General features: G+C 32.6%; 1 protein-coding gene across 5 annotated transcripts in view; it reads left to right on the top strand.

The window, feature by feature from the left end:
• LOC115215680 overlaps positions 1-14,353 on the top strand; it is a 334,565-nt gene that overhangs the window by 1,391 nt on the left and 318,821 nt on the right. The window contains exon 1 of one of the 5 annotated variants that reach the window (XM_036506021.1): positions 635-653. The exons of the other annotated variants lie outside the window; for them this stretch is intronic. The gene's annotated coding sequence lies outside the window, so the exon portion shown is untranslated. Of the gene's footprint in view, positions 1-634; positions 654-14,353 lie in introns of those variants that run through there. 5 annotated transcript variants of the gene reach the window in all.

Raw genomic sequence — 14,353 nt, 5'->3', positions numbered from 1 at the left:
TTTCCTTCTTCGTTTATTCCGAAGCAATGTGATGTTGCATCTTTCGAATTTCAGTTAATATACCTAATAAAGAAAACTGATAGCTTCATTCATTATAAAATTTGTAGGTCTTCGTTAATATATATTTTAAAATAGATATACAAAACAAGGAATTACAAGACGGCAGCAATGATAACGACAACAATAAATGCCACAACTCCACCATTGTTGATTCTCATTTCAAGTTTCTTATTATAATTAGCTAGTATTCCATGCGACGACTCATCTATCTATCTATCTATCTATCTATCTATCTATCTATCTATCTATCTATCTATCTATCTATCTATCTATCTATCTATCTAACTGTCTGTCTATCTGTCTGTCTATCTGTCTATCTATCTACCTACCTACCAGTCTGTCAACCTCTCTCTCTCTCTATCTCTCTCTCTCTCTCTATCTATCTATCTATCTATATATCTATCTATCTATCTATCTATCTATCTATTTGTCTGTCTGTCTTTCTACCTATCTATCCATCTATCTGTCTGTCAGGCTGTCTGCCTGTCTGCATGCCTCTCTGTTTGTCTGCCTCTATATCTGCCTATCTGCCTGTACGTCGGTCGGAGTATTTATCTATTTATATATCTATTCATATAGCTGCGATTCTGTCTGTGAGTATATCTATCTATCTATCTATCTATCTATCTATCTATCTATCTATCTATCTATCTATCTATCTATCTATCTATCTATCTACCTTATCTATCTATCTTGCTATCTATCAATCTATTTGTCTGTTGATTTTATCACTATTCTTATTTTATCAGGGTCGATAAAATAAGTTCCGGTTAAAAACTGGGGGCGATACGATCAACTTACCCCCTTCCTGAAATTACTGGCTTTCTGCCAAAATTTGATAGCCTCACCATTATTATTGTTGGTATCATTATTATTATTATTGTTATTATTAATGTTGTTTTATTGTGTTGTTAGATATAAAAAAATTATTAATCACGGTATTATAAACACTATCATCATGGATTGTTAGCTCTATTCCTATGCGATATACTCTACATGAATTATGAAATTCGAACCAATGCATAAAATCCCTGCAATATAATGCTTCTACATTTTGATATACAGTATTATGTTGACCAGTGAAATTTCGCATTCCGTCCTCTACTCACCAAGACCCAGTAAAATACTGCATAAGAAGTACTGCAGATCAACATTTTCTATCTTCATTTCAATGCCTCCTTTTGTGTCCCATTCTCTCTCTCACTCTTGTTTTTTTTCTCTCTCTTTCTCCCCCCTTTCTCTCCTGCTTCAAAACAACATTCGCTATTTAGCTATAGCAATACTGTGATATCTATCTATCTATCTATCTATCTATCTATCTATCTATCTATCTATCTATCTATCTATCTATCTATTTATCTATCTATCTATCTATCCGTCTGTCTGTCTGTCTATCTATCTATATACAGATATATATATATACATATAGATATATGTATGTATGTATATATATATATATATATGTGTGTGTGTGTGTGTTTGTATGCATGTACATATATATATATATGTCTGTGTGTTTGTTTGTATGCATGTACATATATATATATATATATATATATATAAAAATATATAAGTGTGTGTGTATAAATATGTATATGAATGCATGTATGAATGTATACGAATATATTATGTACATATACGTGTGCATATCTATATGTGTGTGTGTGTGTGTGTGTGTGTGTGTGTTTGTGTGTGTACAGATATATATGCATATATATTCTTGCATTATGAATGGATATATGTATGCGTGTGTGTGTGAGTGAACGTGTGTGAGAGTGAGCGTGTGGAGAGACAGAGAGAGAGAGAGGGATATAAAGAGAGATGGAAACAAACGCGTCAATATATACGATCTTCAGGGCTTCTGCAGATGTAGCTGAAGAAACACTAAGACGGTAACCCTGAGCAGAAGAGGCGAAAAATATTCAAAAATCATGTGACGAATGCACATAGTTTCACATTAATGCACGCACACAATCATATAAAGTACGTGCGCGTGCAGACGCTTATAATTAACGCCACAACATCATATTGTAGGAAACGGCGTGCAGCGATAACGTGAATCATCTAATTGTGATGCATAAAGATATTCTACTGCATATATATATATATATAAATGTGTGTGTATATATATATATCGTTCTTGTTCTGTTGCATACCGACGTGCATGACTGCGTCTGCTCGTCTCTCTATCTTTTTGGCCCTACACTCTTCTTTCTCTCCTTTTCTCTCTGTATATATATATATTCATATGCTTGTGTCTATATACTATATATATATATATATATATATGAATAAATAATGGAGTTTAACGCAGGTGTAAATCAATGTTTTTACTTTCGACACATGTGTTTGTTAACAAGGTAAAATACACTCATCTATTTATATATATATATATATTATATATATAATATATATATATATATATATATATATATATATATAGGAATGTGTGCTTATAGATAGATAGATAGATAGATAGATAGATAGATAGATAGATAGATAGATAGATAGATAGATGGGTAGATAGGTAGATATATATATATTATGTATATTTGTATATATGTATTTATATATTCGTATGTGTGTATGTATGTTTTTATGTATGCTTGTATGTATATGGGTATGTGTATACGTGCATGCATATATGTGTGTGTTTATTAATGAACGTATACTTATTGCTTCCAGCATGGTATTTAAAATGTGTAAATGTATGCGTAAGATTATTTGCAGCCTGGAGTAGCACACACACACGCACCACGCACACACATACACACACAAGCGCGTACATGCACACGCACACCTTCACTGTCACAAGCACTCTCACTCGAACACATGCACACGGACATGCACTTATATTTTGCTTCAATATAATGAAAGCTAGGGACCTCAAGAGACAACAACGGCGGCTAGCATAATCAGGAAATGAGAATTCCTTATGATATGGTGTGTCATAGTAACTACTACCTTCACTCGGATGTACCCCAATGCATGGTCAACAACTTCACATCTGCCTCTTGTATATTTGACGGCGGATTATCAATGCAGTCACACATAGAATCATATAGAAGTACAAGTATCTCTACACCTTTCTCTCCTTTCGTCTATATCTATCTATTTATTATATATATATATATATATATATATATATCCATCTATCTATCTGTCAGTCTATGTATCTCTCTTTGTCTCTGTTTATCAGTCTATGTCCCGTCTTTCTCTGCCTCCCCTCTCTCTGCTTATAAACACACACACATACACATATACATATATACACATGCATGTGTTCGTGTGTATGTACTTATATATTAATATGTATGCGTATATTAGTTTTACATACATATATATATATATGCCTAAATATATAATATATATATATATGTATGTGTATATGTATGTATATATATATATATATATAATATATATATAGATAGGTAGATATATATGTATATTTATATATATATAATATATATATATATATATATATATATATATATATATATATATATATATATATATGGACTGAAATAATATTATGCACATATGCAAAACCATCTACGTTAATATCCTTTTGAATATACACATCTGTGTGTGTCCGTGTGTGAGAGATAAAGAAAGAAAAGTAAAGTGACGGAGATAGAGAGAGTGACAGAAAATTTAGTTTGTATAAGTGTGTATCAGTTGAAATATTACATAAATACATACGAAAATCTTACGCACACTATAAACTGAGGGTAATTATAGACTGTATCTCAACAGGTAGTTGCAGACCGGATTTTTATTTTTCATTCGTCAAATGAAATATCTTACACATTTTATTTTGTCTGTTAAATTGTGCTGCTCTTTCTATATAACCGACTTTGTCTAATGAATGTCTTCAACCATGCGTCCAAAAATACACACTGGGGTGTCGATGTCAGTCCCTCCTCGTGGTCAGCTAGCAAACTAGTAATAACAATTGGATCCCTGTTACTACAAAAACAGGCACTGTTACTATAAAAACGGGTCGTTGATTCGCTGTACGTAAAATATTCGCGATAGAGACTTGTTTTGAAAAAACACCGATCAATATCTAGATATACTTGTTTGGTGATCTGGATTTCGTAATGATAGCATCAGGAATATCCTTTAGCACACTTTGGATAAAATTAATTCATTTTACACGAGAAAATACTTTCAATGTTGTTTTTGTAGGAAAACCTACATCGCAGAATAGAGGAAGCTTTGCCAGTTTACAATATTTCGGTACTCTCAGAAACGTGCTCACCTTATCATACTATTATTATATACAAGACATTATACCGAGTTGATCAACAGGCTGTGTTCATTTGAAAATTACTATATAGAACTAAATTACATACATTAGCGATTGCAAATAAATGAAAACCCAAAATTAGATAATTGTTTGTGCAAACTTGTAGTAGATTGATATAACAAAGCCTGTACTATATATAATGCAGTATTTCGTAAGATGGGTAAAATAGATAATCAGTGAAAGAATGAATGAGAGCAACGGTTATGTAATATCGAACAGATACACACACGCGCGCATATATTCATTTTGCAAAGAGCGTTAGGAATACATGAATGTAGAAATTAGACGCATAGCCTATACGAGTATAAAATTACACACAGGATATTACAGGGTCTGAAAAAATAAGTGAAAGAAAAAATTCAGTTTTAATGTAATAGTTGGATATTAGAGGGTCTAAAAAATTAAGTGACAAAAAAATTTCAGTTTGAATGTAATTGTTCAAATTCAAGGAGTCCTCAGCGAAAGCATTTCAGATTTGAAGATCTTATTTTCCATTTTTTTTTTATTGCCATCGTATAAACGTGGACTTCACTATTCAGAGTCTATTTTAAGGTGATATTGTGTGAGTTATGAAAGGTTTTACTACTTTTTCTGTAAAGCTCAGGGAGGACATATACTTAAATAAGTATTTTGCAATAGTACTTAATAATAAGTGACATGGTGATTCACGAACCCAAACTAGTTTTCCTTGTTGAGATTCCGTAAACACTGCACTATTAAAACTATGATCAAAAGCATTCCGGCCTTGATCACCAAGTAGTATACTTAGCGCTTTCTAATGTATCATTTCATTTTCTAATATGGTATGGTGGGACCTCAGCGTTTTTCGGTACTTTGTGTAGCGGGTCGAGCGTCGTGAAGTGGTTCCGTGACAGGCTTCTAAATGTTAAGTTCATTTCAGAGATATTCAACTTTGATTGTCTTTTGCAAAGTTAAATATGTACGAGTCATTCCATACATATCCACTTGATATGTGGCGATTTCTGATTCCTCAGTTGGAAATACTTGTGAAAACTCTGGCGTATATGTAACAATAAGAAGACCAAATATAATAGGTTAATAAAGAGCATTAGAAGTGAGCGAGATTAAGCATGGTGTGGGGAACACATTGAGGAGAGCAACTTCGAAAATCTAAATGCTTCAGTTATGTGTTTCATTTAAACATATATATCTGCATTAGGGTACAAAAGACATTTATCTGCGGATCACCGAGACTAAGGTGTAATACTTTTAGACCCACTCACTTACTAAGACCCGTCCCCCACACAGGGCAATTACTTATATGTATGCCTATATATATGAATATATATACACATACATCTATATACCTATATATATATATATATATATATATATATATATATATATATATATATATATATATATATATGTGTGTGTGTGTGTTTGTGTGTATATTTATATATATATATGTATGTATGTGTGTTGGTGTAAATATATATATATATATATATATATATATATATATATATATATATTATATATATATATATATATATTATATATGTGTGCGTGTGTGTGTGTGTGCACGTGTTCATGAACATTGTATATGCATTATTATTAAAATAGGCGAGCTGGCAGAAACGTTAGCACGCCGGGTGAAATGCATAGCGGTATTTCGTCTGCCGCTACGTTCTGAGTTCAAATTCCGCCGAGGTCGACTTTGCATTACATCCTTTCGAGGTCGATTAAATAAGTACCAGTTATTCACTGGGGTCGATATAATCGACTTCATCCGTTTGTATGTCCTTGTTTGTCCTCTCTGTGTTTGGCCCCTTGTGGGTAGTAAATAAATAGGTATTTCGTATGCCGTTACGTTCTGAGTTCAAATTCTGCCGAGGTCGACTTTGCCTTTCATCCTTTCGAGGTTGATTAAATAAGTACCAGTTACGCACAGGGGTCGATATAATCGGCTTAATCCGTTTGTCTGTCCTTGTTTGTCCCCCCTGTGTTTAGCCCCTAGTGGGTAGTAAATAAATAGGTATTTCGTCTGTCTTTATGTTCTGAGTTCAAATTCCGCCGAGGTCGACTTTGCATCTTATCCTTTCGGGGTCGATAAATTAAATTACCAATTTCGTAGTGGATCGATCTAATCGACTGGCTTCCTCCCCTAAAATTTCGGGCCCTGTGCCTAGAGTAGAAAAGATTATTATTAAATCCTAAATAATTCAGAATACCACCACCCAATTCAGCTGTATCACTATCCGTTCAGTAATATTTATCACTCAACATTATAACTCCAGCTCAGCATTAACATATTCTAATCAACGCCATTACTTTCCTTTCAACAGTACCACTTCACACTTACAATTATGAATTTTCATTTAAAATTATCTCGATCCATTCAGTATTACCAGTTTCTATTCGTCATTACCATTTGCTGTTCAAGATTATTTATTTTCACTCAAGATTATCAATTCAAATTTGCAATTATCATATCTCATTCGATGTTAATTATCAATTTTCACCCATTATCACATTCCACATGACATTAACAGTGGACATTATCAACGTATGTGAATAGTTTTTTTTTTTTATAGCTGATTTCATTTTTATTATTTAATGCAATTTTCTATGAATTCACTCTAAATAGATACCTATACACGATTATATACAGAGCAAACATTTTAGGAAGAGATCATTACAGTGAATAGAAACGTGTTAAAAAATTTATGATAGGATATGTTTTCGAGTGTGACATAAAATCCTGGCCACACAGCAAGGAATGTCTTCACATATTCATGAGGAAACAGCTCGGCTACACCAGAGTAAAGCCAACGATATTCTTGATCATGGCGCCAAATTCATATATAAATATAGACATACACATACATATACACAAACATACAAATATAAAATATTTATTAGTGACAGAAACAATATTAAAACCGATAGGTAATATTTATGCCCACTTAGACGTCGATGTTCTGTTAAAACAAAACTACACTGCAATACATACCAAGTGGCCAATTTGCAACAAAAGCCAATATGAGAATTGCTCTCATGTTATCTACCGCAGTGTAGTTTGTTCTAACAGAACAGCCACATTTAAATGGACATATACTGTGTGCGGTGAATATATTGTCATCTAAATTTCGCATAAATCATAATAACACTGAATTCGCATTTTAACAAATACACTTACAAAAATTACATAAAAATAGCTTGAAATACTAAAGACTAGATTTATTCAATAAAATCGCCATAGTCTTCAACTTCGGCTCCAGACGACTTCGGAATCTCCTGCAACACTTCTGGACGGTTTCCCTGATTAAGTTGGTGAATGCTGTCATAATCCTTGCCTTCAGTTTAATGTTGGTGTTACAAGGCGTTTTGTTGGTCTCTCGCTTAACTGCGCTCCACACATAATAATCACGGATGCTGCCATCTGTGGAGTTAGGTGGCCAGATTTTAGGGATGAGGTGGTCGCAGAAATTGTTTGATAGCTATGACTGGGTTCCCTTGCTTGCGTAGCATGGTGCAGAGTCCTGTTGCGGATACAGGGTCTTCCACAGGTTACCCTCTTGAGGCAGCGCAGTACTAACTCTTCAAGGCACTTGATGTAGACATCCATGGTGAGTCTGAGGCCGTGGGGGAAGATGATGTTGACTGGATGTTTGATTTTCATCATTCTCGACAAGCCAATGGTTATTCTGTGTGTTCACCGTCCGTTCGTTTTGGAGCTACCAGCTCGAGTGCAAAGCAGTACAGTATATCGTTTTCAAATTTCTGTGTAGTCGACAAAAACAACAATGCGTATGCGCAAAATTAAACGTGTAAAATGGCGATCCTGCATATTTGTGTGCGTGCTGTGTGTATATATAGATATACATATGATTATATAGATATATGTATGTATATATATATATATATATAATATATATATATATATATATATATATATATATTATATATATACACATAAATATATGTATATGTGTATATATATATATATATACATATATATATATATATATGTATTATGTATGTATGTATGAGTATATCCATGCATATGTATAAAAACATTGCGGGATATTGATGAGGTACAAAGCATGGTTGCAAAATATTTCAGCGTAGTAATTTGGACTTTTTGGCGTAACACCTGCATGACTTACCAAACTGTGAACGGCATATCTTTTCCCCGCTTATTTATGTTTTAATCTAATATTTGGCTCGTATCCCGCATACTAACCTATCTTGTAATTGGCGCCCCACATCGTATGACATTGGATAGTGGAGTACACAAGACACTGCAAAACCCGAATTTGATTATGTATCATACTTGCACATAAGAATGCGAATGAGTTTGATAGGGTACCGATTTGTATATGACTAATAAAGTAGGAAATAATTAACTAGCACACTGATATGCATGAAGAGAAGCCTTTAAATGTGAAGAATACCTTTGCCAGTATATAAATAAATACACTAATGAAGAATTCCATCAGTTGTTCTGATGCACCATATTGTATTTATCAACATACTAGCACACATATACATACATACTTACATACATACATACATACATACATGCATACATACATACATACATACATACATACATACATACATACATACATATATACATATAAACATATATAAACAGTCATTTTCATAGCATTTTTTCGATTGCCAGATAACTGAAGAGATTGTGGCGTGGGTTTGCGCCCTGACATCCGAAACTCGGAGTTTTATAATGGCTACCGAATAATTGTCACATATTATATTTACAGATAAATTCCTCTATTATAATATCGAGGTCTCTTCCATTCTTTTGTTGTCTTACCATATCTATCAATATATATATGTATATGTGTGTGTGTGTGTGTGTGTCTGAGTGCGCGTGTGCGCTTATCTATGTGTGTTGTGTGGGAAATTTATATGCATGTACGTTTATATATATAAATATGTTTGTATATATGTGTTCTTATACTTGTCTATATGCCATTAATGTGAATATACATACGCACTCACATGCATACGTATATATATATATATGAATATACATACATACACACACATATGTTCATGTAAGTATATACGAGCACAAATGTGAACACGGCATATCTGCCTGTGTATCATGTTTACAATGCATGTATATATGAATGTTAGTGTATTTCTCATATTTATATGAGCAACATACAAATGTACAACTATATATATACAAATTATTCGCTAAATGTTAGTGGCATATATACTGATTCACACACACATACACACACATATATATATATTAAATACACATTTATACTTAGATTTAGATTCAACATAATTATGTATGGAATATATACATTTTTACGTCTTTAATTTATTGTGATCTATATTCCTGTTATGGAGAAAACAGATATTGTGATCAACACTTTTCAGTTGCTATATATGTAAGTTTAATTGAAGAAGTCATCACTATTCTCAAAGTCCTAATTTAGAAGGTTACTAAACATCATATTAGGTTGTATAATCCCTGACGAAATGAAATAACCTCTCAACGACCACGAATAAGGAGGCCATAAATAGTTGTAATCCTGAAACTACAAAATTAACAACTTATATGAATATAACACGAAATACATTTGTAACAGTTCTTGCCTGAAGATCGTTCTAGCATGAACCTTCGATCGAAGGATTTATATTCAACTCAGATTATCTATGCACTCCAGAACATGCAATGCACGGGTATATATATATATTTATATAGATAGATAAATAGAGGGAGAGAGTTAGAGACAGATATACAGATAAATAGATATAGGGAAAGAGAGAGAGAGTGTGTGTGTGCTATAGTGTGTAGGTGACAGGGAAAGACAGATAACTAGATAGACAGATATGTAGATATACAGATAGAGAGAGGGAGAAAAATCAGCAATGCTTCAACTCCTTGCTTCATTCTTCTGCTAAGATCAATCGGTCTTCGTACCTTGATCCATATTTATGTTCGAAAAATCAATCTATCAATATTATTTTATTAGCATCATGCATGGCATAAAGAAATATGTATAATATCTTTCTCTATGCATATCGCATCGAAATTTAGAGTGTGTGAATTAATCCATAATTGTCGCTTTTAGCCGCTAATAATTTTACTAATAAGCTAATGAGTTATAAATAAGATTATTCGCACTTTAGACCGAATAACTTGAAGCACGTGTTCTGGCTTTCTTCGCGCTGTTTTCAAATCCAACCGACATTAGCTTCCTTCACATCTTTATTGCGTTGATATTTAATATGCTAGTGTTGTATTGGCTCGATTTTCTTATTCCTCGCTATTCAATATTTAATTTCCCTTCTGTTTTATCTCAGGAAGGAATCATCTGTATTCAGGTTTTCCAAGGTATATGTTCCCAGAGGTTTAAAATGCGCACAAGTCGTATCACGAGTGTTCACCAACAGAACTATGACGTTCTGGTGGTCAAGAGGCAAATATTTTAAATAGTTTTTATAGTTGCGAAGATATAATTTCAATATTAAAATCTGATATATCACGATACATCGAAATAACCTTAGCATCACACTATTAATATATGGCTTTTGCCTTATACCAGAATGATATTACTTCGGCAAAAGAATACTGCATTCTATACGGATTCCTGTGTATCCTATCCATAACATACGAAATTTTTCCTATGTGGATGTATAAATCTTTTATTATATATGATATGCATAAAAACATATTTAATTTGTTACGCACAAATCTGCCCAAGCCGATATGTCGATAAATATATACGATGTTTACGTTCTTACTTTATTTTCTCTATAGACTTTATCAATGTATTATGTACTTTGTTGTGTGGAGATAGAAAATAAAAATTGTAATCGATAATACTAAAGGCAGTATTAATTGCTGCAGTGGAATATGTGTTGAGATTTCGGTTGTCGATCAATGCAGAGAAATTGACGACTTCACAGCAGCAATATTCGAAGCTCATATTGATAGATAACAGTAATGTCTACTGCAACGGACTTTTTATGTTGTTGGCGGATTTCTGAACGGTGACTTATCAGCTGCAGCTGGAAACCCGTGATTATGTATTCTTAACCCTGTAGCAGTTTCTGAGGTAGATAGGTGAACAGAAAACTAGAAAGAAAGACACAGAAAAAGACAATTTATTTATCTATTTATTATTTCAAATGCTTTAAATTTTCAGTGAGATATTGCTTTCTTTAAAATAGTACATGATAACTGCATATATGATAATATGGTTGCTTTCTTATTATTTCTCTGAAAAGCTTGCTGCTCTTAATTTGCGTTGAATTTATTTCTCTTAATTGATAAAATGATCCGAATTTATCACTGATGAAAGAAATCCGATGTTTTGAAATGATGTCTAATTCATAGGCGTTGATATATAGAAATCAGCTGCAAACACAAGGAAAATTAAAATGACCCTGCGGTTTCTTTTCGTCGAGATTTTCTATACTGCGAGTCACATAATATCGATTTCTTCCGACACACACCAGTGCCTTTTCTATATTTCAGGTGCAGAATTAGATTGTGAATGTGGCATATATATATTTTTATAGAAGCATTATTTGCGTAGATGCGAGATGTTGACGAGTAAAACACGAAATCAGGTTACATTATAATTAATCCTGATGTGTACTCTCTTCTATGCGGCGCAGTTCTTACTGAAGAGGATGTAATTAATGACTTCAATTTAATTAAGTCATAATTCTGTTTATATTAAACAATATAACGTTAACTACAGTGAAATAGTGATTGATGTCGGCTAAGGAGATTGTCAGCCATTTCAGATTTGAAAAGCAACCGTAGCGACACTAAAGTGCTTTGAGATCAGTGGACTGGACGTAATGGCACATAATTTATATATATAATGCAATTTAACGATAATTAGTTCTAGTCTTTTGGCTAACTAATATTACCTAAATAAAATGATAGTGTAAAAAAATAATATATGGTCACTGATCTTAATAAACGGAGGTTTTCCCTTTCATGTCTTTGATTTCAGAAATTTTATCTCTTGCTTGAAACATAATGACTAATGAAACACCAATATAATATTATATGATTTATCATTCATTATATAGAAAGTTTACATAGACTAATGCTTCTGGAATTGAAATTATTCAAGAAAAAAGCCAATACGTGATGTATTAATAGATTTCTACCCATCAGGTTTATTGAATGACGCTTTGAGACATTATATTGACAATGATTTAGCCGATTGCAACAAAGAAAATTAGTTAGAATGTCTGTTCTAGTTGACTTTTAGTTATCATATTTTAGGTTTTCGGTTTATAGAGAAAGCGAGTGTTTGTACACGCTCCTTTATAGCTATACGTACGAACGCACACTCACTTGTACATATGCATGTCTTCTTGTTTGTCTATATGTATGTAAGTATGTATGTATAATAAGTATGTGTGTATGCATACATGCTTGCATAGCTGGCTGGATGTCTGGATGGATAGATGGATGAACGGAGGGATGGATGAATATGTATATATGCAGGCTGGTATGACTGCGTGAGTAAGAGGTTCGTTTCATAAACAAATGCTGTGTTGCATCTTAGATAAGTGCCTTTCGAAAGTAATTTGGAAACCTGAAACTGTGATGAGTTCATTTGGTATATACGTGTACATTTATGCATATGTCAATACCTCTTTATGTGTACCGACGTACATAAACATTACATTTGAATAAAGCAGCCTTAGGTTCAATTATTCATACAAAAGATATTTTCATTTCATCACCATACAGTGAGTAGAAATTTCATAACAGAATAACTCACCACCAAAATTGAAACAAATGACAGAGCTGAGAGTAAACGCATCTGTAGAGAATATCTTTTTATAATATTTTCCTCTACACTAGATTGTCTGCACTCATACAAGAATAAAACATCTGCTAAGGATCACAAATTAAACCGATTAAAGCGTAGTGTAAACATATTATTAAGAATTACTAGGAAAGCCTATTCTCTAATGTAATGGTGCGATTAATAGTCTATGGAATGATAATCTTAATGACTAGCTTTTCTTAGACTCTATAGTTGTAAATATGAACAATGCACAATCTTACAATCGCCGAGTTCTCTCCGAATAATGCTTATGTTGTTAGAAAAGTGTCAGAAAGAACGGGAAGCTTGCGAACGGTAGAGAAGTCGAAATAAGCAGACGATTAGTCTAAGAAGGAGAGTAAGAATTAAACTTTTAAAAGAATTGTAAAAGTGTTTTCTCAGTTGTATTTATAAAAACGAACTCCATTGCCTAATAAAATTGATGTGTCCAATAAATTACTGTATAAACTTGCTTTGATATCCCCATAACATTTTGTATCTCTACTGTTGCTAGTACTCTTGTAATGTATACTAATATGAAAATTGGATTTCACTTTGTTTCAGTTATATAATTTTCATGCTGTTAAATCGAATACAAATACAAATATTATTTGGATAGTTATGGTACATGAAATTTCATCCAAAACATTTCTTAACTACAATTTTGTTATCTTCCAGCTATAGATCATATTAATTTGTTAGAAAAAAAACTGTACCTCTTATAATTTTACTGATAAAGTGCATTTCTACTTAATATATCTACCGTGGTGAATACAAATTGACGAAAAGAAAAAAAAATACTCTAATTATTTTTGCATTCAGGACTGTGTGGTCTACGTAATCATACAATAATAATAATAAACATCATAAATTTTTCAGCATATAGCAATAAGCTTTGACTTTCTATTATGATATTTATTTTGTATTAAATATACTGTCTTGTATAATATTTTATTTGTAAAAAGTGTTGTGTCTTTCTATTGTCGGTAACTTTTATAATTTTACGAGAATTGCTCGCCTGTCTCTTAAAAGCACACTAACAAAATTTCTATAAGTTTGAATGTTATGTCGCACGTTCGGATGGCCTCTACTAAACTCCTACTCTGCTCCTCTACTCTCCTGACGTCTAGACTTCTTCCTGTATATCTACGTATTGGGCTAGCCTACT

This window comes from Octopus sinensis, linkage group LG9, assembly GCF_006345805.1.
Source record: "Octopus sinensis linkage group LG9, ASM634580v1, whole genome shotgun sequence".
Lineage (NCBI taxonomy): Eukaryota > Metazoa > Mollusca > Cephalopoda > Octopoda > Octopodidae > Octopus > Octopus sinensis.
This window is presented reverse-complemented; position numbering and strand designations above follow the sequence as displayed.